At 50.9% G+C, this 22,908-nt stretch overlaps 1 protein-coding gene across 10 annotated transcripts in view; it reads right to left on the minus strand.

The window, feature by feature from the left end:
• Positions 1 to 22,908, minus strand: part of PLEKHA6 (pleckstrin homology domain containing A6) — a 135,909-nt gene that overhangs the window by 72,833 nt on the left and 40,168 nt on the right. The gene's annotated exons all lie outside the window — the stretch shown is intronic.

The raw sequence follows: 22,908 nt of genomic DNA on the forward strand, positions 1-22,908 counted from the left end.
GCTGGCCAGTGACTCCCAGCCTGATTTGGCATCTTGGGTGATAGAACGGAAAGAGAAGTCTTTAAAAGTCAGATGGAATCACACTTGACTACAACTAGGTAGTTGTAGTCAAGCCACTTGAATCACTGATTGTGAGAAAAATCACTTAACCTCTCTGGGCCCCAATTTCCTTGTTTGTAAAATGAGGCACATGATACCACCTAGAGAGAAACAACTGAATAAGGTAACAAGTAAAAGCAGTAGGCACACAGTCGGCATCAGTCAAGACCCACGCCCCCTTGCTACTCCACACCACCTTTACTAGCTCACTTCTGACTCCAGAAGGTAACTCTCAAGTGACGTTAGTATTTACTTTCCTTCAGGTGCTGGTTTAACGTTTCTCATTCATCGTCTTTACATCAATCTATTAACATTCACAGTTTACTTCAGACAGTGCTCAGAATGCAAGCCTTCATTTCTATAAAGGGAAATCTTTGATCCACGGGCCAAGGTCACAGACAGACTGGACTGAAGACCTCCTGCAGATGTCTCTCACATCTCCACCTCCAGGCTCCACGCTTCAGTCCCAGGAGCCCAACCACCCACTGAGCTTTTCCTCAGGGTAACTAGTCTTTCTCTAAAATCAAATTAAGATTCACCACCCACAGACTAATTATATTATAGTATTGATACGGAACAGTCTCCAAGATAGAGTAAGTGAAAATAGTGAGGGGCAGAACAATTAACTTAGCATGCTACCATTTGGGTTAAGAAACTACTTATACGATGATATCTGCCTAGAGCAGGGGTCAGCAAACTTTTCATGTAAAGATTCAGACAGTAAACATCTTCAGCTTCGTGGGCCATACAGTCTCTCTTGCAACTACTCCAATCTGCCCTTTTAGTTCAAAGGCAGCCACAGACAAGACGTAAACAAATGAGCATGAATGAATGAGCACAATCGAATGAGCATGGCTGGGTTTCAATAAAACTCTGCTAGTGAACACTAAAATGTGAAATTCATATAAGTTTAATGCGTCACAAAACATCATTCTCCTTTTGATTTTTTTCAGCCAATTAAAATATAAACATTGTTCTTGGCTCCTGGGTTATAAAAAATTAGGTGGTGGGCCAGACTGGGCCCCCAGATCATGGCCTAGACTGGCTTAGAGCTTCTCGGGGAGGGTCCACCAGACACTGGTAACAGCAATCACCTCCAAGGAGGGAACTGGGTGTAGACCAGAGACGGGCAGGAGGGAAACTACTCCCAGAACACTTCTCTGTACCATTTGAGTACTGTAACCCACACATGTTAAAAACAGGCAGTTATAATGGGCTCTCAATTTAAGTTCTCTCACATCTATCAATGTCGACATTAGCCGTCCCAGTCAAACAGGCTTATAACCACCAGGTCAACTTTGACTCTCCCTCTCCCACCCCAGTCTCTACCCAATGGTAATCAGTGTCCAAATCCACTGGCCCAGTCCATCAAAGTGCCTCAGCCCACAAATAGCTATCTATCACTCTCCCACACACTCCAACTGTGGTCTTCACCACTGACCTGTCATTTACACACAGCCTTGGACTTCAACTGATTTTTCACCTGTATAAAACTTATCTCCAAAAGAGAAACTGAAGCTTTTTAAGGACTGGGACTATTTACTACAATTCCTTGCATTCCCCCTCAATTCCTACACCTGTGCCTTACACCTAGTAGGAATGCCATAAGTAGTTGCTTGATGGTTAATCTCATGTCCTGCTAGAGATGGTTTGAAATACAGGGAAAAGATCCACCCAGAATAGAAGCTGGTTCTGAGACATGCAGCAGGGCGAGAGTCACACAAGCTCCAAGTCTCTGATGGTGGAAGAACATTTAGGGAGAGGAAAGATGTGTGAGTCGAGACCTGGTCCAAACAGAAGGGCTGTGCTTTGGAGAAGTCAGGAAGCCCGGGGGGGAATTTCCCTTGCAGTTCTGTCTCAGCTGCATCAGCCTCGTAGGGTAGGGAAACTCCTGACTCTCAGCTGGGAATTTTGGAGATCCCAGAATCAGGCCTCCCACAGCAAGGAGGGGTCTCAGCACTAAGCAGTCTGTGCTCCCACCCAGTGCAGGATACGCCCTCTCTACCACGGAGGAAAGACGGACACGCACTTGAACTCCTGCAGGCACAGGGTGCTCACTACTTTTGAAGGCAGCCTGTTGCACTGTTGAAGAGTGCTGTTAGACAGTTTTTCTGCTTCCCCCATTGTTTCTAGTTCTAGAACTAAACAGATCAAGACTTCCTGAGTAACAAAAAACTAATGATAACTGCCAAATATAAGAGTTTTCAAATATTTCTTCCTTCTAAGATGTTCAAAGGGTTTCTAAAGATACAAAATCATTGAGTCTTTGGAACTGGAAATACCTTTGCTCAAAAATGTTTATTGAATGAAATTGAACATAGTCCCGTTTCCTGCTTCTCAACATGAAAGCACTCAGGTTATGCTGTAAAGGGAATTGTTTTGTTTCTTTCTAGGAGGAAACTTCGCAATCACCAATGGCAATGTGGGTCCTAAAAACCCATTTTATACCACAGGGAACTCATGATTAGAGGAGTCAGCTAACTTGCCCAAAGTCACACAGCTAGTAAGTGATAAAGCTAGGTCTGCCCAGCTTCAAAATTCACAGTCTTTTTCCTATAGTCCAAAGTTTCCATGACAGTAGGTCATCTCTGCCAACCTCACTCTGTCTCTGAAATGGGCAGAAATAATTATTTCCATCATTTGCATCAGAAGCATGGAAGAGATCAACAGCAGGCAGCAGTCCTACAGGCCCTCACCAGATTCCATCCTCTTGAGGCATTCAGCCCTTCCTGGGATGGAGGAAACGAGACCAAAGACGATCCAAAGCCAAGATGCCAGCGTCCCAGAGACACCCAAGCAGCAGAGTGGCATCTCCCTGGCTCATGCATGGTGCATGGCCCTGGGCTTTCCTGCAGCCAGCCTTCGCAGGGGCCGGGCTCAGGCCTCCCAACAGAGCTGCGGTGTTGGGAGCCCATGAAGCATGGCATTGTTTGGATGGCACAAACACTACATTTACCTGGCCTGGCACCTTTCCTCTGCAGCCTTGCTTTTGGTAAATATTTAGCTGGCTCACCCAAGAGAGAGCTGGGGCCTCTGCCCCAACAACCCCAGTCCTAAGAAGGTGAGCTGAAGAGTGCTGGGGACAGGCACAGAAGAATCACACACACTTAAACACAGCCACTCCCCCAGGCATCAGAGAAAATCGCTAGCGTCAGTTTGCCTCTAGCACACTCTCTGAGCAGCTCTGAAATATTTGTAGTGGGGCTCTCAGCCCAGTATCAAAACTCAGCCTCACATCCCACGGTGGTTCTTGATCGTCTGGCGGGAGCTCCTGCCTGGCTCTTTCCAACCGAACTACAGGTGCCTGGCAGAGCACCTGGTGGCTCTCCACATCAGGGTACTACATTCCTAGGCTCATCTGGCCTTGGTCACTACCTCGACACAGGGGATGGCCCTCCCATTTCTCAAGAGGACCAACCACACCAGAAATTGGAAGCCCACACAGGATTGTAATACTGGAGACAGAAACAGGCCTGAGCCTGCTGCCTCTCCACTCAGTCCCTGGAGAGAAAACACGTGCCCCCTTTGATTGTCTACAGTCTGTACTGGCCAAGGACAGCCCATGACCCTCTACCCACTACCCCCACTCAGGGTGCTGTCCTTGAGACCTTCCCCTGGCGCTCTGAAGCTACCTGCCCTTTTATCTGCCCTGGGAGATGTGGTCATTACCAGAGAGCACTACGTAGGTGTCTAATTAAGCAATCAGCAGCAAATGCAAAACCCTGTTCCACCCACCCCACAGAGCATCCATCCGGGGATCCTCTTACAGGTAACTCCTTCCCTCCAGCTTCCTGGAAAGGTCCCTATTGTTTGTCTAGAACACAGAAAAGTGTCCAATTCTTCCCTCCTACTTACCTGCTGGCACTGACTCCCTGGCCTCTGCAAAACCCCACAGGGTGCCATTCACATAGACACAGTATGGATGGTGCCCCCAGAATTGTGGGACACAGCAGCCCCAGGTAAGTGGGAAAGTGCAGGTCCCCAGACGGGAGCGACAGGGTCTTCTGAGGGGATGTCCGCCTACCTGGCCTCTTTAGGTGGCCCAGAGCCATATCCTGCCATGCTGGCATTTTGGGGTCAGGGCGCAGGAAGCAAGGTGCCCCCGAGCAGTTGGTAGGCAAGTGGCAGAGGCGCAGGTGGGCAGCGTGAGTGGCTCAGCCACACTCCTCCCACCTGTGTCTCTGAGTCCGCTCTCTTTGCTGCACTGTGCACTCACCTATTCCTGTTTCCCCGCCTTTCAATGGAATGTTCCACTTGCCCTGCGAGCCCGGGGGGAAGAAATTCCCTATTCAAGAAAAGCTTTCTTTTTCAGAGACTGGAGTCTGGGATTCTCTCAGATACTCCTGCAGATGACAGGTGGAGGAAATGGGACAGGGCCACAGCAGAGAGGGCCTTGGAGGACAAGACAGACTGGAACTCGCGCCCACTCCCCCTAGCCTGGGGATGGTCGAAGCAGGAGACTAGAAGGGGACAGACACCTGCTGCCTCCCTTGCTTCTGGCAGATCCCACTCTCAGGTGTCACTGGCACCCCAACAAGCTGGAGGGAGAAACAGTGAGGCCCCCTTAACCTCTTCTCCTGTGCCCTCCCTGGATCACATCTGTCTTTCTTCTTCCAGGCCTTTATCTCCTGGCTCAGAGACCTTTATCAGCTTCCTCTCTTTTACCTTCACAATGGAGCAGGAGGGCAGAGATGCCTGTATTGATGCCCATAAGCTTTTCAAAAGAACAGAACGAACGCCAGTATTGGGGGGTGGAGAGGGGGAAGAGCCCCTCAGGAACAAATCCAGGGCTTCTAATTCCACCGGGGCTCTGATTACCTGGACGTCGGCACCTGTATCAATGCAGGCTCGTTGCCCTCATATGCCCCAGTGCTCTGCCAGCTCGACCCAGAACCCTGGCACACACGCTTGTTCCACCAAGATATGTGGGTTCTCTCTGACAGGAATGGGAGAATGACTTCGCTTTCCTGTCACTAGGGCCTGTCCAGCTGTCTTCCAACTCCTGTGTGACAAACTGAACTTTAATTACAGCAGGAAACAAGTTAGACACCAAGAAGCACTTTGAATGGGTGATAAGAGAAAGTTTAGGACTCTGCCTTTGGGCTTTGAAAATACAGCTAATTTCCCCTCTGTAGTGTGTAGTTTAACGCCTGTTTTCATCACGTTACTCTCCTGCTCAGAAAATTTCAGTGGTTGCCCCACCCCTGCCTGCTGCATAAAGGCTTAACTCCTCGTCTTCGCATCCAAGACCCACAGCAGTGCATCCCCATTCATCTTCCAATCGTCATATTCCACTGCTCCATGTGTAAAATCTTCTAGTTCAGCCAGACTGAGCATCTCAATATGTGCCAACATTAGGTTTCCCTGCGTTTGGCCATGCCATCCCCCTTCTCTCTCCCCCAGGATGTCCCCCTCCTTTCCAGCCACCAGAGAAGCCAACCTTCAAGACAGCAGATCTCAGCCAAACTATCTGATAACCAAAGGAACTTCTCTAAAAACAGATTCCCAGATTCCATCCTAGATGCCTGTTGAATCCAGATCTCCCGGGGGGAGGCAGGTGGACACTGCTTATAGGCTGAGCTCAAATACCACCTCTTCCAGAAAGCCTCTGTGAACCCCTCCCCATAGAAAGCCCCTCCCCCGAGAAGGTATGGGCATGTCTTAGTCCTGCCTTCCATAGACATGTCCTAACCATCCACAGTCCAGAGACTGAGATAAGTGGTCCTTGAAGTTGAGGAACCCCAGTCTCCTGGCTGGACACAGACAAAACCAAATCCACCCTCCCCTCAAAGGCAGCCCGTGATATGGCTGGAATGAATGGAGAGTCGGGGGATGATCAGGGGAGGCAGCAGCTTCTCAGCAGAGGAGAGTGGGCATTCCAGAAAGGGAGCCACAGCAAAGAGGTGAGGGAATATTGGGGCCCCTTGACTAGGTCAGGGGTCATGCTGGGAAATGAGAATACTAATGGGAACTAACACGTACTGTGTGCCTACTGCTGGAACTGCTCTCTGTGATCTTGTTCATCCCTTGTAACTCCCTGAAGCTGGAAGGGTACTTGGGGGCCAGGCTGTGGAGTCCCACCATGCACAAAGTGGCTCCTGCTCAATAAATATTTTCTCACTGATCCATAGATAAAATGACCTTGAAGGCTCACTCCAGCGGGAGGAAGCCGAGATCCTTCAGGAGTAACTACGGCTCTGAAAAATATTTTCCTAACTTTTTAAACTATTAAAAGCAACGCCAGGACTGCCGAGGGGAGGAGAGGTGCTAGCTGGGTGAGAGCCTGGCTTTCCTGATACAGGATGTAGGAGTGGGCAGTAGAGTACTCACTGTTCCCATAAGAAACCAAAGTGAGGTCTGGGGAGACAGCTGCCCTGAAAGACAGCTGCAGGTGCCTCAGAATAGGGACACAGGAGAATGTTCTCAATGGGCCAGCCTAGTGGTACACAACCTCCCCAGCAGTCCCTTGTACCAAATGCCGGTGCAGGACCTGTAGGGGCAGGGTTCCCTCAGCACGCCCCACAACTGGGAGAGCCTCCTGGCTGACCTTTCCTTCCTCCTGCTCCAGGGGTGCAGCACCTCCGCTGACCCATTCCAGAGAGATGGAGGTTCTTCTAAAAGGTCATAACCTCCCTTGGTTTCCACTTTCTCTAGCCTCCCAGTCTTGGGGCTAACCTTTTCCTGGCTGAAATTTAAACCCATTCCCTGCTGAGGAAGTCGATACAGATAACAAACTTACTCAGACAAGAATGATACCACAAGGCAGACGGAAGCTGCAGCGCATCCCGCATCCCTCTGGCCTGTGCGTCAGGACAGCCCAGGGTGGGGACGACTCTACTGTATTTCACCAGGGGCAGCTGGGGCTGAAGGACAGAAGAGCCAAATGACAAGCCCCTGAGAGGTGAAGTGGCCTCTTTGTACCCCTGCCTTAGCCATCTCCAAGGTTAATACGGAATCACACAACCGATCGCGTAACTTGCAGCTGAAGCCCCAGGACAGGAAGCCCAGAGACCTGCATCCAGTCCACTCTGAGCCCTGGCCAAATCACTGGGCATCTCTGTGTCCCTCTTCCTTCGCCTGTGGAATGGAAGGGAGCCTGTGCTCACTTAATGCAGCTCTCCTGAGTGTAAAATAACTGATAAATATAACAACGTCTCAAAAGTTAAACCCAACAGCAAAACCTAGGGTACTCTTGACAGGACACTCACGCCCTCGGCAACCAGCCTCATGTGCTGCGCACCAGGCGGGGGCTCCAGCTGGGCATGCCTTCCCTGATTTGGGTCTGGGAAGGGTCAGGGTAACGATCAGCAAGATCCCCACAGCCAGGGCTCTAGGAACAAACGCCGGAGCTCGGCTGCAGCCGTCTCTGAGGGTCTTCGGAGCCCACCTCTGGGGAGCACCAGGTACCTCCTCACCATCTCAGCCCTGGCACGCCCAGCCAGAGCTCCACATGTTTTGGAAAAAAGGCCGACAGAAGCCCACCGCATCTTCTCCCTCCTTCCCCTCAAGAGTCTTCTCCTGGCTACCCTCCTCGCTTTCTGAGTCGATTATGGAAGACAGTGACTTTCACACTGAATGTTTCAGTGGGTTGGGAAATCAATTTAGTAAAGCAAGATTGCATTTTTTAAATTTAACGGAACAGAAAATATCAGTGTGCACTGTACTTGGTAAGAGTGTTATTTTGTGATACTTTTAAAACACATACACACACAGTCTTAGAATCTTGACTCAGCCACTTAATCTTTCTCTGCTTCAGTTTCTTCTTTAAAATGGGTACACTGACAGTGTCCACCTCATAAGGCTGTTGTGAAGATTAGTTAATATACATTAAGCATTTGGAAAAACCGTAGACACAAGTGCTACATGAAAGTGTAATTTCATATATTTATATACACATAAGTTCATGTGTGTGTGTACGTGTGCAAGCACATGTGTGTATCCTTGCTTACAAGGTAAATATCTTTCTGTAGTGTGGAAAAAACCTGAAAGCAGCTGCTGTGGGAGAAGCTAAGAAGTGTCTCCCCAAGAACAATACACGCTCAGAGTCAAACGCCCAGTCTCAGAGGTTTCACAGGTGTCTGTACTCCTGCCGTTAGGGAAAGAGGCCTAGGGGATTTGAGGAGCACGGGGCTGGACAGAGTGGGTTGGAGTGTCCGAGAGCACTATGCTGAGCGCTTTCCAAATTAACTCATTTAAGACACACACAACCCTGAGGGCAGGTGTTATTACTCCCACTTGACACAGAGGGTGACGTTGGCACACAGCTAATGAGTAGCGGAGCAGGAGTTGAGCTCTGCCTCCCAATTCTAGACCTTTAACCATTACACTACACTGTCTGTTCACTTTGATGCCACCTTCTGGCGTGGGATGAGGAAGCCAGACCTCAGAAAGTTCTACCACTGAGGAGGTGGTCCCGTTTGTGACAGGGATGGCTTCATATGCACTCACCCTCAAAACCAAGCAACTTAATTTTCTAACGGCTTAAATTCAGGAAACAGCACCTCCACGTCCCATGATCAAATGCAGAGTTCTGCTGCAGCAGCTGGAGGTATAAACTTGGTTAATAGAGCTCATAGCCATATGATGCATCAAGTACTAGAATAACTTGAGCAGTATAAATGTGACTGGACGAGATTAAATTCTCCCACACCCTTTATTCTGGAAGACTCAGGTTCTTTCTGATTGCTCACGGTCCAGAGATGCCAGAAGGGGCAAGATTCTCCCATCTTACAGTCCTGGGGTGCCCATTACCTGCCAGAGGTCACTCTGTAAGTGCTCCGTGACAAGTGGGAAGCTTTCTGATGGATGGGAAAATGGGGAGGGTGCCTCCATCTCAAAGTTCCTAGTGGCACCTGGCTCTCCCAGTCCACCCTGTTTTCTTCCCGCCTTGACATCAATGCAAGTTCCCCCCAACACAAGGCACTTGGTTTATCTCTGGAACCAACCACCCATTTCATCAAACCCAGCTGGTACTTCTGATGGGAAGAAAAAGGAGAGAAGAAGACAACCAGAACAGTAGTTGTGGATGAAATCTTCGTTCCCCCAGAGCTTCCCCAGTCCTCCACCTTGCTACAGAAAATTCCTAACACTTGGGGCAGAGCAGAAGCAGGTGTTTCTAGCCCATCAGCTTTATGGACCATTTCCTCCGAAATTCCCAGCATCCCTGTTTACTGTCCTCTCCAATGAGAGTTGGGTCACATCCCCTCATACTAGGCAAAACCCAGGCCTTTTGTTTATACCTTTTCATTCTGTGGTAAGCCTCACTTTAAAAAAAAAACAAAAAACAAATGGGGAAACTGAGATCCAGAGAGGTAAGGGACTTGCTCCTGGTCACAAACTTTGTGAATATAAGTGAGTGAGTGTGGGTCCCAGTAAGGCCAGGCTCCTTTTGGAGCTGGTAGGAACATCCACTCCCCCATAAATCCCATCATTCCCCAGCCCCACAAAAGTGGGGCCCCCTCCTTCACTTGTTCCTTCCCTGTACGTCTTACAGGGGTATTTCCAAGCCATGCTATCGTCGGTACTGCAGTGATCTGTTTACATGTCTGTCTCCCCCACCTCACTCTGAGTCCCTCAGGCAGTGCCCAGGTCTTATCCGTCTTTGCATTCCTGGTTTCTGGCATATAGTGATTTCTCAATAAACGTTTGGGGAAGAAAGGGCTGGAAGGGAGGAAAAGTGGATGGATAAAGAGGGAGGAGAGAGAGGAGAGAAGTGGAAGGGGGAGGGAGGGAGGAGGGGTGAGCAGGAAGGCAGGTGGGAAGGAGGGAAGGTGAGAGGGTACCGGGAGATAATGGTCACCTCAAGCCATGGAATTGGAGGCACATGGCCCTCCGCTGCTCTAAGTCTACCTGGGACGTGTGGAAACAGGCTGCCCTCCGGAGCCCATCAAGGACATCAACAAGGAACACTTGTCAGGGGGTGGCCTTCAGCTGCCCAAGAGGCCAGGCAGCTTCCCAGGACTCTAGACACGGCTGCTCCATCGTCCCTCCTCCTCTCCTTTCCCCCTCCAGAAAGTGAGTGGAGCCAGCTGCCTCTTCTCAGGTATGTTCCACAGCCCCTCATGCCTGGTGTTCCCACTGTTAAATGGAAGCTCATTGCCGGCCTTGATGATGGGAAAGGATTTAGGAGAATGGGGGACTGCAATATAGGCTGGGGAGACCCCTCCACTGGACCCCCAACCCCAGAGCTTTCGGGGTGCTTCTCGGGTGAGGAGCTGGTGCCAGCAGGAACCTGAGGAAGAAGCCAAGTTCCTCCATCTGGATTCATGACAAACACAAGCTCTGCCTCCTGGGCAGGCTGTGAGGAGGGAGGGAGGAGTGGCTTCTACAGGAAGGGGCCCGAGCAGGCTTGATCCCCGCAGGACTCAGGGAAACAACTGGAAACCATAACATAACTAGTTGGCTTCTCTCTAGAATTTCCCTGGGGTGAGGAGACAGGGAGACTCTCTGATCAGACTGAACCCCTCTGAGGTCCCGGCTGCTCCTCTTTTCTGGAAAGTACCGGGACCCCTACCTCTCCCCATATGGTCCATTGTTCATACATCAGTCGCCCGACGCATGTTTGTGGAGACCTACTATATGCAAGGCATGCTGGCCGTGGGGGCAAACTCTTGGAACTAGATGTCTAGCGTAGATGGGAGTAGGATGGGGTGCAGAGGGGGTTCTTGGCCTTCTCCAAAAAATCCAGAATAATGCCATTACGCTCTGCAAATCCTGCCCAATCTCTTTTGAAAAACGAGTCCTCGAGCCAAATCTGGTACATGCCAGGCAGCCAGGCACCTGGAGATGAAGCAGGAAGCAATTCCAGGGGATCTTGTGGCTTCTCCTTTGTGCCAAAGAACTGGGGGCGGGGGGGGGGGTCTAGGCTCAGTCACACCGGGCTCTCGGAATGGACAAGACTGTTGTGGCAAGACAGAATGTGGGATAGTGTTAGCCAGAGGCCTCAGCTGCCCTGATGACCCCTGGGAGCATCCACAAAGGACAGCACAAGGAGTCAAGCGATACTGACAGGACAGTTCACTATATAAAGCACCACTGAGTGCAAGCCAAGGGCGCTGAGCTCTCATTCTGACCCTACAGCTAATGCACTGTGTGCCCTCAGGCTGGCCACAAGCCTCTCTGATCCTCAGGTAACTCGTCTGCACAGAGCCATAAGGATGAGGGCAAAGAGAGGAAGCAAACTGAGCCCTATGCGTGCTTGAACCCTTAAAGGATTAAATCCAATCTCCTGCGTAGGACTGTCAAGGCTCTTTGCCAGCCAGCCCATCTTCAGCCACCTCCCCTGAGACTCCTGGAGCATTCTCTGTGCTTCAGCCCCTGACCGTGCTGACGAATTTCCAGTTCCCACACTGCCTCGTGCATTTCAGCCTCAGGGCGCACTGCTCCTTCTGCGTGAACTGCACCCTCCCACCCCTCACCCACACCTGAAGGTTCAGCCCACACCTGCCCCCTGCAGCAATTCCCGACTTCCACCCAGATGGTCTTCCTCCCTCTGTGCCTGCAAAGCACTCTGTGCACCTAATCTTATTTTTAATTCCTCATTTCAAGTCTGTGTCCCCTGCTAGACTGTGAATTTTAGAGGACCATGTCAAATTCACCCTTCACTCAACAAACATTGAGCAAATGTCTGCTCTGTCCCAGGCACTGTTAGGTGCCAGACACAAAGCAGAGATAGGCAGTGTCACAGTCTGGTGTCCCCAGTGCTTAGGACAGTGTGGGCCAGCGGAGCCCAGCCTGCTGCAGAGTCAGAAGAGGCAGGCGCTGGGAGCCACACCAGGGGCTCTGCTGTGCATACTCTGCCTCCTCCCCCTTTAGCAGGAGACTAAAGGATATCAGGAAGGAGAAACTAAAAACACAAACCATGACCACTTCCTGAGCACTTTACTACAAACTTCGTAGGCACTGTTGTCAGTAATTTAGACGCACGATTTTTCTTAATCCTCAAATTAACTCTCTGACAAAGGCCTTTGTAGATGAGAAAAGTCATGCCCAGAGAGGTTGAGAAACTTGCTCAAGGTCACATAGCAGGTGGCAGAGCTTGGATAGGACCTCAGGTCTGCATGACCACCGCCTGCCCTTGGTCTCATGCTGCCCAGTTTAAATACACTAAGAAATGAGCACCTGTCTGTGCCTAGACTTCTTTTTTAAAAAGGAGGAAATAACGATCTATTAACCTCAAGGCTCTAAACTATATGACTTCAGTCCTAGCTGCCCAGGCAGTCTTCTGGAAATTCTCCATCCTCTTCCTTTCCCATTGCAACAGCAGTTCCTGGAACTCTAACGAGCCAGGCCAGCCTCCCCGCCCCCTCTGCCTGGTGAAGCCAGTGGGACTGCACGTCCAGTGCTGCCAGCCAGCTTTGCCACTTTCAAAGTGTCATCAGTGGCTGCTTGGCAGGTGGTCCCAGGCCCCTGCAGCCTCAAACACTGTCCCTATTATCCAGAGCTGTCAATCACTGGGATTCTGCCTTGATGGGGAGACAGCGGATGATGGGCCTCCCGTGGTCGACTCCTCTACCAACCACAATCGTACTTCTCAGACGTGCTCCTCCACATTCCCCTGCCAAGTCGCTGGCTCTCTCAAGACTCAGTTGCAAACTCCTCTGCCTGGGCTCTTTCCCAGCATCCCTGAGTCCTTCACTCCTTTCTTCTGCAACCAAGCTAACTGGCCCCGGGGATTTTGCAAATGCCCTTCCTGTCCCATGGAGTATCGTTTTACCCATGCAAGTTCTTCTCCTTCTTCCCATCCTAAATCTAAAATCATCTCTTCCAGGATGCCCTCCCTGATAGACCATACCCAACCCTGATCTTGCCTTTGCTTGGCATTTCCTCAGAACTTAATATCCTCTCGGCATTTCTGTTGGTTGGAGCCATCTATTATATTCGTTCATTTGACAAACATTTACTAAGGGTCTACAACAACCGAATGTGCCAGGCATTCATTGTGCGTCTCCTGGGTGCCAAGCACTGTGCTCTGCCCTGGCCATTCAATGCCTTCAAGGGGCTTGCACTCTTGTTAATTACTTTCAGGTCCTTCCTGGGGCAGGTCCACCTCTGCACCTAGATTGGGAGTTCCCTCGGGGACCATCTCTTCTTTGTTCCATCCTAGCACCTGATATTTACATAGGACTTTTACTTTTGCATGGTGCTTCTGCATCCGGTATCTCATTTTACCTGCACAGCATCCCTACAAGGTAGGATGGAAGAGGTTATCATTCCATTTGAAAGATGGGGACACCGAGACCCAGAAAGACTAAGTGACCTGTTCAAGGCCCCCCAGCTGGTTACCAGCCAGGTTATCGATAGAATTCAGGTCCCCTGACTCCCAAGGCAAGTGGCCTTTGCACACACCATGTTCCACACTGTGCATACTAAAGTCATCAATAGCTAGATGGGACCTAAGTGATAACCCATTTCTCACCCTCTATCACTGCCAATGGATGCTGAGGAAGAAAGAAGGCTGAAGCCAAAATAGAGGGCATTATAAAATGCTGTCTAGCAGGAAACTTTGAACAACTTCATCTGTGTATTCCTGGCATATCATAGGCACTCAGGACATATTCGTCAAACGAAGGAACAACTTCCTAGAGAGGCAAATGGCAGAGGGATGAGCCAGCTAATAATAATAGTTATTGTGTCAGGCATGATTCTAAATGCAGCTCATTTCATCCTCACAACCTTTTGAGATGGCTGTTCCCATCTCCCTTTTACAGACGAGACAAGATGAAATTCAATACCTGGAGTGGTGGGACCCGGATGGAACCTGGGCAGACGGACTCTACAGCTGTGCTCCTGACCACTTTAGCCAAGCACAGGTCCTGTGCTCCCGCCACCCACGGTACCACTCAATTCTCATGAGAAGTGTACTGAATGAGTGTTCCGATGAGTGCTGAGTGAAGACTGAAGGCACACTGCCGCCCTGGGCCCCAAGGTTCTCGTGAGTCGCCCCTCGCTGTAAGGAGGTGTAATGAAAATCCAGCCGGGGGCTGTGTTTCAGCTGCATGAGGACTTCATGAGTCCTCGCCACTGTCCACATCCCAGAGTCCTGCCGCCACCCACGGGCTTGTCCCCCAAAGAGCAGCTCCTCTCTCTGACTGTGATTGCCAAACAGACCTGGTAAGAGCCAGGGCTATGCGTTGTGAAGGGCAGAGGATGGAAGGAAATTTCTAGTATCTCAACCAAGGCTGAAGAAAAGGGCAGGGTTAAGGAGGGTAGAGTAGTGTTTGTCACTGGGACAAAGACATGCCAAAAAGATTTATAAATAGCATGAAGAGAGGGCCTGGAATGGGAAGGATGCGGCTGGGCAACCCCAGCTCTGGTTATTTTTGGGCCCCGTCAGAAAAGAGGCTGACTCTTAGACAGAAAAGTCTCACCTCCAAAAGACAGGGACAAGGGCCAAAGAAAACGTAGGAATAATCTCTGAGGCTGGGTTTCTCTGACAAAATCTGAACTGGAAGGGAAAAGATTCAGAAGAAGTGATTTGGAGCAGGAGAGACTATCCCAGAAATCAGAAAAGCTGAAGGTTTTGTGCCTAAAGATGCTGAATTGGAAATGGATTCTTTTTTTTTTTCCCCCCAAAGCTCCAGTAGATAGTTGTATGTCATAGCTGCACATCCTTCTAGTTGCTGTATGTGGGACACGGCCTCAGCATGACCGGAGAAGCAGTGCGTCGGTGCACGCCTGGGATCCGAACCCGGGCCGCCAGCAGTGGAGCGTGTGCACTTAACCGCTAAGCCACGGGGCCGGCCCTGGAAATGGATTCTGATCTTAGCACTTCTTGATGATCTTGAGCCAGCAGCTTACTAAACTCTCCATAGACTTCGTTTTCTCCACTTATGAAAAGCATATTGTGTCACCTGTATGTGTCGTCACCCTTTGGCACAGGGACCACATTAGGGTAAAGAATCACAGAGAGCAGATGATGCTAGGAGTTACCGAGGGGAGGACATGCAGAAATGCAAGATCTGGTCAGAGCTCGCAGTGGTAGACAGGCAGGGGCCCTCTCTAGGCTGTTTTAGCCACCCCAACTGCAGGCAGAGAGAAGCAACTATTTTCATTGTCTTGGAGCTCCTGAGAGAGAGGGGAGACGTGCCTCATGCACCCTGGGTCAGCCACATCTCTGCCCAGCTATCTGTGGGTTCAGATCTCTAGGGTCAGCCCACAGAAGCTGAATGGCCGGAAGAAATGTTCCCCGTGATTTAAGCAACACAGAGAAACGCAAACCGGGTCTAGAGGGCTGGCGGAGGGAGCATCTGCCAACTGTCCCAGTTTGCCCAGCACTGAGGGGGTTCCCAGAATGCAGGACTTTCAGTGCTAAAGGGAGAAAGTCCCAGGCAAACTGGGACAAATTGGTCACCCTACCGAAGGACTCACACATTAAATACCCCTCTGGTTTGGCAAAGAACCCACGGGCACCACATGAAATCTTCATGCTCAGAAATGTTGAGAGCTCAGGTCCCACATTGGGAGGCCGAGTGCCCAGATGCCTGTCCCGATGAGCCCTTGGCACCGATGGTACTCTGGGCACATCTGGCCTCACTTGGTTCCTCCAGGAGATCTGGATAAGTTTACCTTCCCAGCTGGAGGACAATACTGTTAGAAACTGACTGAAGCTGCTCGGGCCCGTAAGGCCTGAGAAAGTCCTTCTTGGTGATTTCTTACAGTAGCCAGTGAGCAAACCCAGGAGGAGCCATAGAGCAGGACTCTGCTTCCTAGCTGTACCCAGAGGTCACTGCAAAGATCTCAGCGGCCGGGGCGAAAAAAGGGTCAAAGGATGGGCATGGGGAGAAGCAATGACAGCCATTTCCAGGCTGCCAATGCCAAGTACAGCTGAGCTGCGGTTAACTCATAGACTGGACAGAGCACAAAAGGGGGCAGTGCCCCCAGTTTGTCACCCTGCCCAGCCCCTTCCCTAACGAGTTCAGCACAGTGGGCTTAGCTTCCCCTGGCTTGAATCCACTTAACTTTCTCCTAAGCTGCTTTGTGGGGCAGGCTGCTGAGTACCTGACGTGTCCAGTCCTGCAGTAGCCGACTTTCTCTGCGGCCAAGGGCAAGCTCCAGTCCCATGCCCCTTCCGCCAGCTGAAACAGAGCTTGGGCTCAAACTGGACCCTGAGTTCACGGAGACCAGAGGGCTTAAGCGGATACTCAGCTCCTCTGTCTCTTAAAGGCAGTCTGCCCCATTCTAGGGCCAGGGAGAGGAACAGGGCCCAAGAAGGCAGGATGGAGAAAGTTTCTCCCTCCTGCCTCTGCTGACCTACAGTCATTTCTCAATTTAGCAAATGTTCCGTCAGTGCCCACCCTGTGCAAAGCACTGGAGGAGAAACAGACACAGCTGAGACCAGACTCAGAACCCAAGGAGAGACAGGAGGGCACAGAGAGCTGAAACCTGTAGATACTGCCCAACTCTCACTTGAGGATTCTATGCATGGCTGCCTACTCTGTGTCTCCTCACACCCCACCAGTGTCAGCACATGCAGAGACATGGAGATAAAAAGAAAAGAAGAGAAGCCAATATCGTGGTTAATTCACAAAGTAGTGCTCTGTGGGACAGATAAGCAAGCTACACTTCAACTTACAACACATTTCTAACAAATAACTTTTGCTGCCTGAGCCCCAAGTCCAACCCCTAGGATCAAGCAGAAGAATTTAAAGGTTTTAAGGAGAAATGTAGTCAAACCCTTTTCCTTCTCCTTGACTGGTTCATTCATTCATTCATTCATTCAATTCATATTTTATGAAAGCCCCTGTGTGCCAGCACAGAGCCAGGTATCGGGACTCAGGGGAAAGTTCAGTCTGACCTTACTCAGCATCCACTGCCCCATCATCCCTATTCTGCCTCTATGACCCAAATGGGTCATGGGGGTGCGCTCACTTGAACTCTGCTCATTGCCCAAACCCTGGGCCCCGTGCAGAGGCCAGGACGGTCCAGGCAGAAGCCAGCTCCGCCTAGCAGCCTCTGTAGTGTGAAATTATGGACAAGGCAGATACCTGGGTGTCTGCCTCTCCCCAGTCTCTCCCCTCCCCACTTTCTTCTCTGCTGGGATGGAAACTCTGCCACTCTCTGCTCACATGCTTGAGTCACAAGGCTGAGCTCCCAGCAAAAGAAGTAGCTCAAAGATACGCCAGGTAGGAGTTCAGTGAAACAGAAACAGAATCTTTTATTTTGTTCATTCTGTACCAGTCACCTTTTCTGATACCTAAGAAAGCAGTACCAACACTTATTGTTCCCCCAGCCCTCCCGCCTCTCCTGTCCACCTGGAATTGAGGCCTCAGTCCCCATTTATCCTCAGCGGCATTCCCTTATGTATCACTCTCAAGGCCCACGAACGGTGTCTTATTGTCTGTACTGCCCAGCACGCGGAGAGGTACAGGAACTAGCCAGTGATAAGGAGCCAATACCGAGCAGACGAGCTTGGTGCCCACCAGTGTCTCCCTCTCTACAAGCCCCTCCTCAGGAGCCCTTCCTGACCTGGAATCTCCGGCTCTCTTAGGCCAAGGAGAGCGCTGGGAGCCCCATGGCTGATTGGCACCTCGTAAGTAGGCTTCCTCCTCTGCCCAGGTAGGTTGTTGTGTCTAATTGTCTAACTGCAGATTTCCATCTCTGATCTGCATGGGCAGATGGGCAAGCAGCTGTGCCAGGCCCCAGGGGGCCACAAGCTCCCAGGGAGGAGGCGTGTCTACCTGGACCTCTAGACCTGAGGCCTCAAGGGGCCTCCTCAAGGACAAGAGACAGCCCAGGCCTCCAAGAGGGAAAAACACAAGAGCAAGTCTAAGACAAACCCCAGTCCTCCCACCCCCTCCCATGGGCTCCCACTCCTAAGGAGGGACAGAGCAGGGATCAAAGAGCCAGGGTGGCCGGGTTCTCCTTCCATTTGAGGCATCTCTTCTGACTCACTGTGTTTCTGAGAGCATGTTCTCTGACTTCTCCGGATACAACTTCATCATCCTTAAAATCGGACTGGAGCCCTGGCTCCTTTATGATGACGCTGGCTGGGGTGAAACGGAAAGACACTGCTGTGAAATGGGCTTGGACCTCCCAACTGATGGACCCTGGACAAGCAGCATCTATTCTGCAGCTGTGATGCAGGATCAACTTTCCATCGTCTGCTGCTGCTCAATCCTTGTACAGTGTCTGTAGGTAGATACTGGATTGCTCTGAGCAGATGTTTCACTGTGACAACAGCTAACACTTCCTGAGCACCTACTATGTGCAGGCACTGTGCTAGGCCCTTTGTTTACATCACCTCATGTAATATTCAGAACAACCCCGCAAGGCAGGTGGAGACGCTGATGCAGAGAGAAGTTAGCTGACTCACTCAGGGCCAACCAACTAGAAAGTGGTGGATCAAAGTCCACACTCAAGCAAGCTGACCTCAGTGCTTCCCTCTTAACCTCTCGTGTGTGTGTGTGTGTGTGTGTGTGTGCGCGCGCGCGTGCGCTTGCAAACTATTATACAAATATGAAGATTTATTATTAGGTCACTGATAGTCACAAGACCCAGGGGTGGGGATAGGGGATAGTTAGAGAAGATTTGAGTCTGAGCATTAACCTGTATTTCAGAGCTAATTGGAAAAGTTATTTGGAGTGTCTCAGGCTCTGACTCCCTCCATCAGCACAAAGACTTGAAATTTGACTGAAGAGAGAGGCAAAGGACTGTTCCCAGGACTCCCAACCTGGCATTTATGGGATGCCTGCCTCACCAACCCACAGAGAGGCCAGGATGGGTAGGAGTGGGCCACCCCACTGCCATGTGGTCTCAGCCTCCACAGCAACACGTCCCACAGAAGGAGGCCTCGCTCAAAGTGAGAGATCGCTTGCTGTGGCATGAAAGAAGCAACGTCTAATTAGAGAGAGTCATTAATAGGCAATTAGCCTGTAATGAATGAATGGATCTAGGTGATGATTGTCCAGGCTGCTAGCATCACAGGAGGAGAGACAAGCAGACATTGTGTCTCCTGATGGATGTACACACCACAACCAAGGGATCCTTGCCCCTCCTACAAATAAATTAAAGAAAACTGAAATGATTAAGCCCTAAATCTAACTACACGTATGGATAATACAGGGACAGTGGGACATGTGAAATGACAGGATGAGGATGCAATCAGCCAAACCCAGAATGTGAAAAACTCTAAAAGATAAACAACCCAGTTTCTTCAGCAAAACATTGCAAGAGAGACAGAAAGAGAAAAAGAATATACCTCAACTAGTGCCAATCCCTGCACGGCCTTCAGGCCAATTCCAGAGCTGCCACCATCAGCAGCACCAGATTCCTTTCCCTCACCTACGATGGCATTTTTTTTGTAAGTAACTTATTTATTTTTTTGGTGAGGAAGAGTGGCCCTGAGCTAACATCTGTGCCAATCTTCCTTTGTTTTGTATGTGGGATGCCTCCACAGCATGGCTTGATGAGTGGTGTAGGTCCACGCCCATGATCTGAACGGGTGAACCCCGGGCCACCAAAATGGAGCACGTGAACTCAACCACTACACCACCAGGCTGGCCCCTATGATGGCATTTTTACAAAATTTTTGTTTTTATCTTACATATACTCAATGGTTTACTATATTTTATCTAATAAAATTCATTTGACATAAAATTTATCTCTTTAAAAAAAAAGAATATCTATAGATCAAGTGACTTAAGAACTATAACAACCAATCACAATGTTTGGACTTACTTGGATCCAAATTAAAGAGAAAAATAGGAAAAAATGTTTACAAAAATCAGAGAAATATGAATACTAATGGATATTTGATTATATTAAGGAATTGTTAATTTTGTTTAGGTGTGATAATGATATTTTGTTGTTTCTTTTTTTGTGTGTGTGAGGAAGACTGGCTCTGAGCTAACCTCCATGGCCAATCCTCCTCTTTTTGCTGAGGAAGATTAGCCCTGAGCTAACATCTGTGCCCACCTTTCTCTATTTTGTATGTGGGATGCCGCCACAGCATGACTTGATGAGCGGTGTGCAGGTCTGCACCCAGGATCTGAACCTGTGAACTCCAGGCCGCCGAAGCGGAGCGTGTGAACTTAACCACTATGCCACAGGGCCAGCCTGTTGTTTCTTTCTTAAGAATCCCTAACTTTATAGAGGAAATGATAAAGCGACTAGGATTTACTTCAAAATAATCAGGGGGAAGAGAGGACTAGAAGTAGACTTAAAACAAGATTGGCCGTGAGATGCCTTCAGAATGATGAAGCTTGGGTACACAGCTTATTACATTATTCTCCCTACTTTTGTATATGCTTGCAATTTTCTACAATAAAATTTTTTTTTTTTTTAATAAAAATCAGACCCTCCATGATCACCATTGTGGTGACCCCAGCACAGTGCAATAAACTCCTGGCTAGCAGGCCACTGGCTCTGGTCTCTGGGGGCCCCCTTGGAGAACGTGATGGGAGAGGCCCCTCAGGCTGCTCTTCCCTTCCAGCAGTTCCACTGCAGCAAGCCTCACCTCACTTTCTACAGCCGGATCCCTGGAGGCCTTTGACAGAGGTGGGGCTAGGGGTCCATACAGAAAGCAACCCTCCCAAGGTCCCACCACCAGACAGCAGCGGAGCCACATTCAGTCTTCTGAGGCGAAATCTCACACTCCCCCTCCGCCCCTGACCCCCAGCTCAGGGCTGAAAACTAAGAGCTTTTCCAGCCCCATGTTGAATTCAGCCTCTTCCTAGCCTGGGGTCTGGAAAAGAACTAGTATCTCCACAAAGCAGCATCTGCAGTGGCTAGATCAAATGCCTGCTGCCTGTCCGCCTCCATTAGGCATCAGAGTGGGGAAGAGGAGGAGGGGAGAAGGAGGAAGGTTTGGAAAGGGCAGGCCACAGAAGAGCAAAGCACCCAAGCAAGCCCACGCTGCAGCCCAGCTCCAGCGCAGCGCAGGGACCCACCTTGGGCAAACAGCAGGCCCCTCCCAGGCTGGTCCTTCTCTTGGCACTTCCTGGTGCTGCTGGTCACAGAGCTCACGGGAGAGGAGAGAAGACTGGAGGAGAAAGGGACGGAAAATTCAGAAGGGAAAGGGAGAGGAGGTATGGGTGTCTGGAGAAGTCTTGGGGAAGGGAGGGATCAGAGAGGGAGAGTACCAGACCTGGCACATTCCAGACCTCCAATTTGCTGAGGAAATAAGTAAAAGAAAGAGAAGAGAAAAGGAGAGAGCAAGGGAGAAAGAAAACAACAGTAAGGAGCGAGGGGAGAAAGAGGGAGCAAGGAGGGTTCAAGAGCCCCAGGAACACACAGCCAGAGCCCCGGTCAGCGCACGGCCCTCGCTGCTCCCGCAGCCCCGGCCGCCAGGGCCGGGCAGCCACTCCGGGCCCAGGAGGGGTGTGTGGGCCAGCTCACAGACACACCTCACAGCCCAGCCGTCCCCTTCCTACCTCCTGGCAGCTGCTCCTGGACGAGAGACGAGTGGACTGATCCACCTGCCTCCCGAGAGGCGGAGTGCCAGGAGGGAGGCTCCTCCTCAGAACAAGTGGCCAATCAAGGTAGCCAAAAGGAGCCTGCCCTGAGCCCACCCTTTTGGGGCACACTGCTGAAGGGGACACAGGGTTAACTTGGTTTTCATCCACCGTGCCTGTTCCATATTCATGCCCATGCTGGGCCGTCACAAGATGACCGCCTTCCACCTCAGCACACTCACTGACCTTCAGGGACCACAGGGCCCAAGGTTACCTCAGAGTCAACCCACACCAAAGCCAGGGCAGGCAGGCAGCAGGCACCGAGGAAGTGGGCCAACAGGTCCCTCGCTGACAGCGGAGGGACCTCGACACCAACTCTGAAACTCAAATCCTGGCTCCATCGCTTGCTGTGTGCACAACCAAAGGCAAGCCAGGACTGCCTCCGAGCCTCAGTTACCAAGTCACGGAGGTCCTTCCCCCAGCCCGCGCCTCCTGCGCCCCCGGAGCGCAGGGGCCTCCCCTTGGCCCGCGCCTCCAGTGCCTCCGGAGCCGCGGGAGAAGTGCTCTGGGCGCCCAAGAGATGGCGCTCTATAAACTGAGGCATCATTACCACAAATGAAAGTTCCTGCCACACCTAGGGAGGGGGGTGCACGTTTCTGTCAGGCTCTGCAAGGCCATCCTGAATAAGGACAAGAAAAATGACAAACCAAGCCAGAGAACACCGAGGCCCCCAGGCCCCAGGCACCCTGCCCAGGAGAGCCAGAGGGCCCCCCAGCTCCATCAGAGGGAAGTGAAAACTGCTGGCAAGGAAGAGGAAGGAAGAGGGGAAGGAAGGGGCGGCCAGGGAGGTGTGGTCTGGCCGGAGGACTGGTATCTGTGGGCTGACTGGGTTTCTCTCACTGTCGGCCTGGCCACCTGGCCCACAGTGGGCCAGCCTGGAGGAGCAGGCACTGCCCCCATGGATGCTTCTCCTGCACATCCCCAGGGAGGAAGCTGTGGGCTGCAGGAACTTCCACCAGGAATTAGGGCTCAAACCCAGGACTCCAAGAGTTCTCCCTCTCCTAAGTGTCATAATATTAATAATATTTTCTCACATTTGCATAGCTTTTTACACACATTGACTATTTTTCATTGCAGCTTCACATAACCTTACTGAGGGACGCCTTATGCTCATTCCCAGTCCTCAACTGATTAAACAGTTGGGGCTGGGAGGAGATAAGGAACGAGCTGAAGACATCTTAGGGAATCTTAGGGAAGTGCCAAAGCCAGGACCAGAACCGTGGTGGGGGATGCTCAGAGCCGCCTCAGACCCTGAGCAGCCCAGGGCTTGGCCCTCAAGGGGTAAACACTACACCAGGCCTGAGCCCGCTCTCGGAGGAACCTCCTCGGCTCTGCAGCCACTCTGGGAGAGCTCCTC

This window comes from Ceratotherium simum, chromosome 2, assembly GCF_057802395.1.
Source record: "Ceratotherium simum simum isolate JZ-2026a chromosome 2, ASM5780239v1, whole genome shotgun sequence".
Lineage (NCBI taxonomy): Eukaryota > Metazoa > Chordata > Mammalia > Perissodactyla > Rhinocerotidae > Ceratotherium > Ceratotherium simum.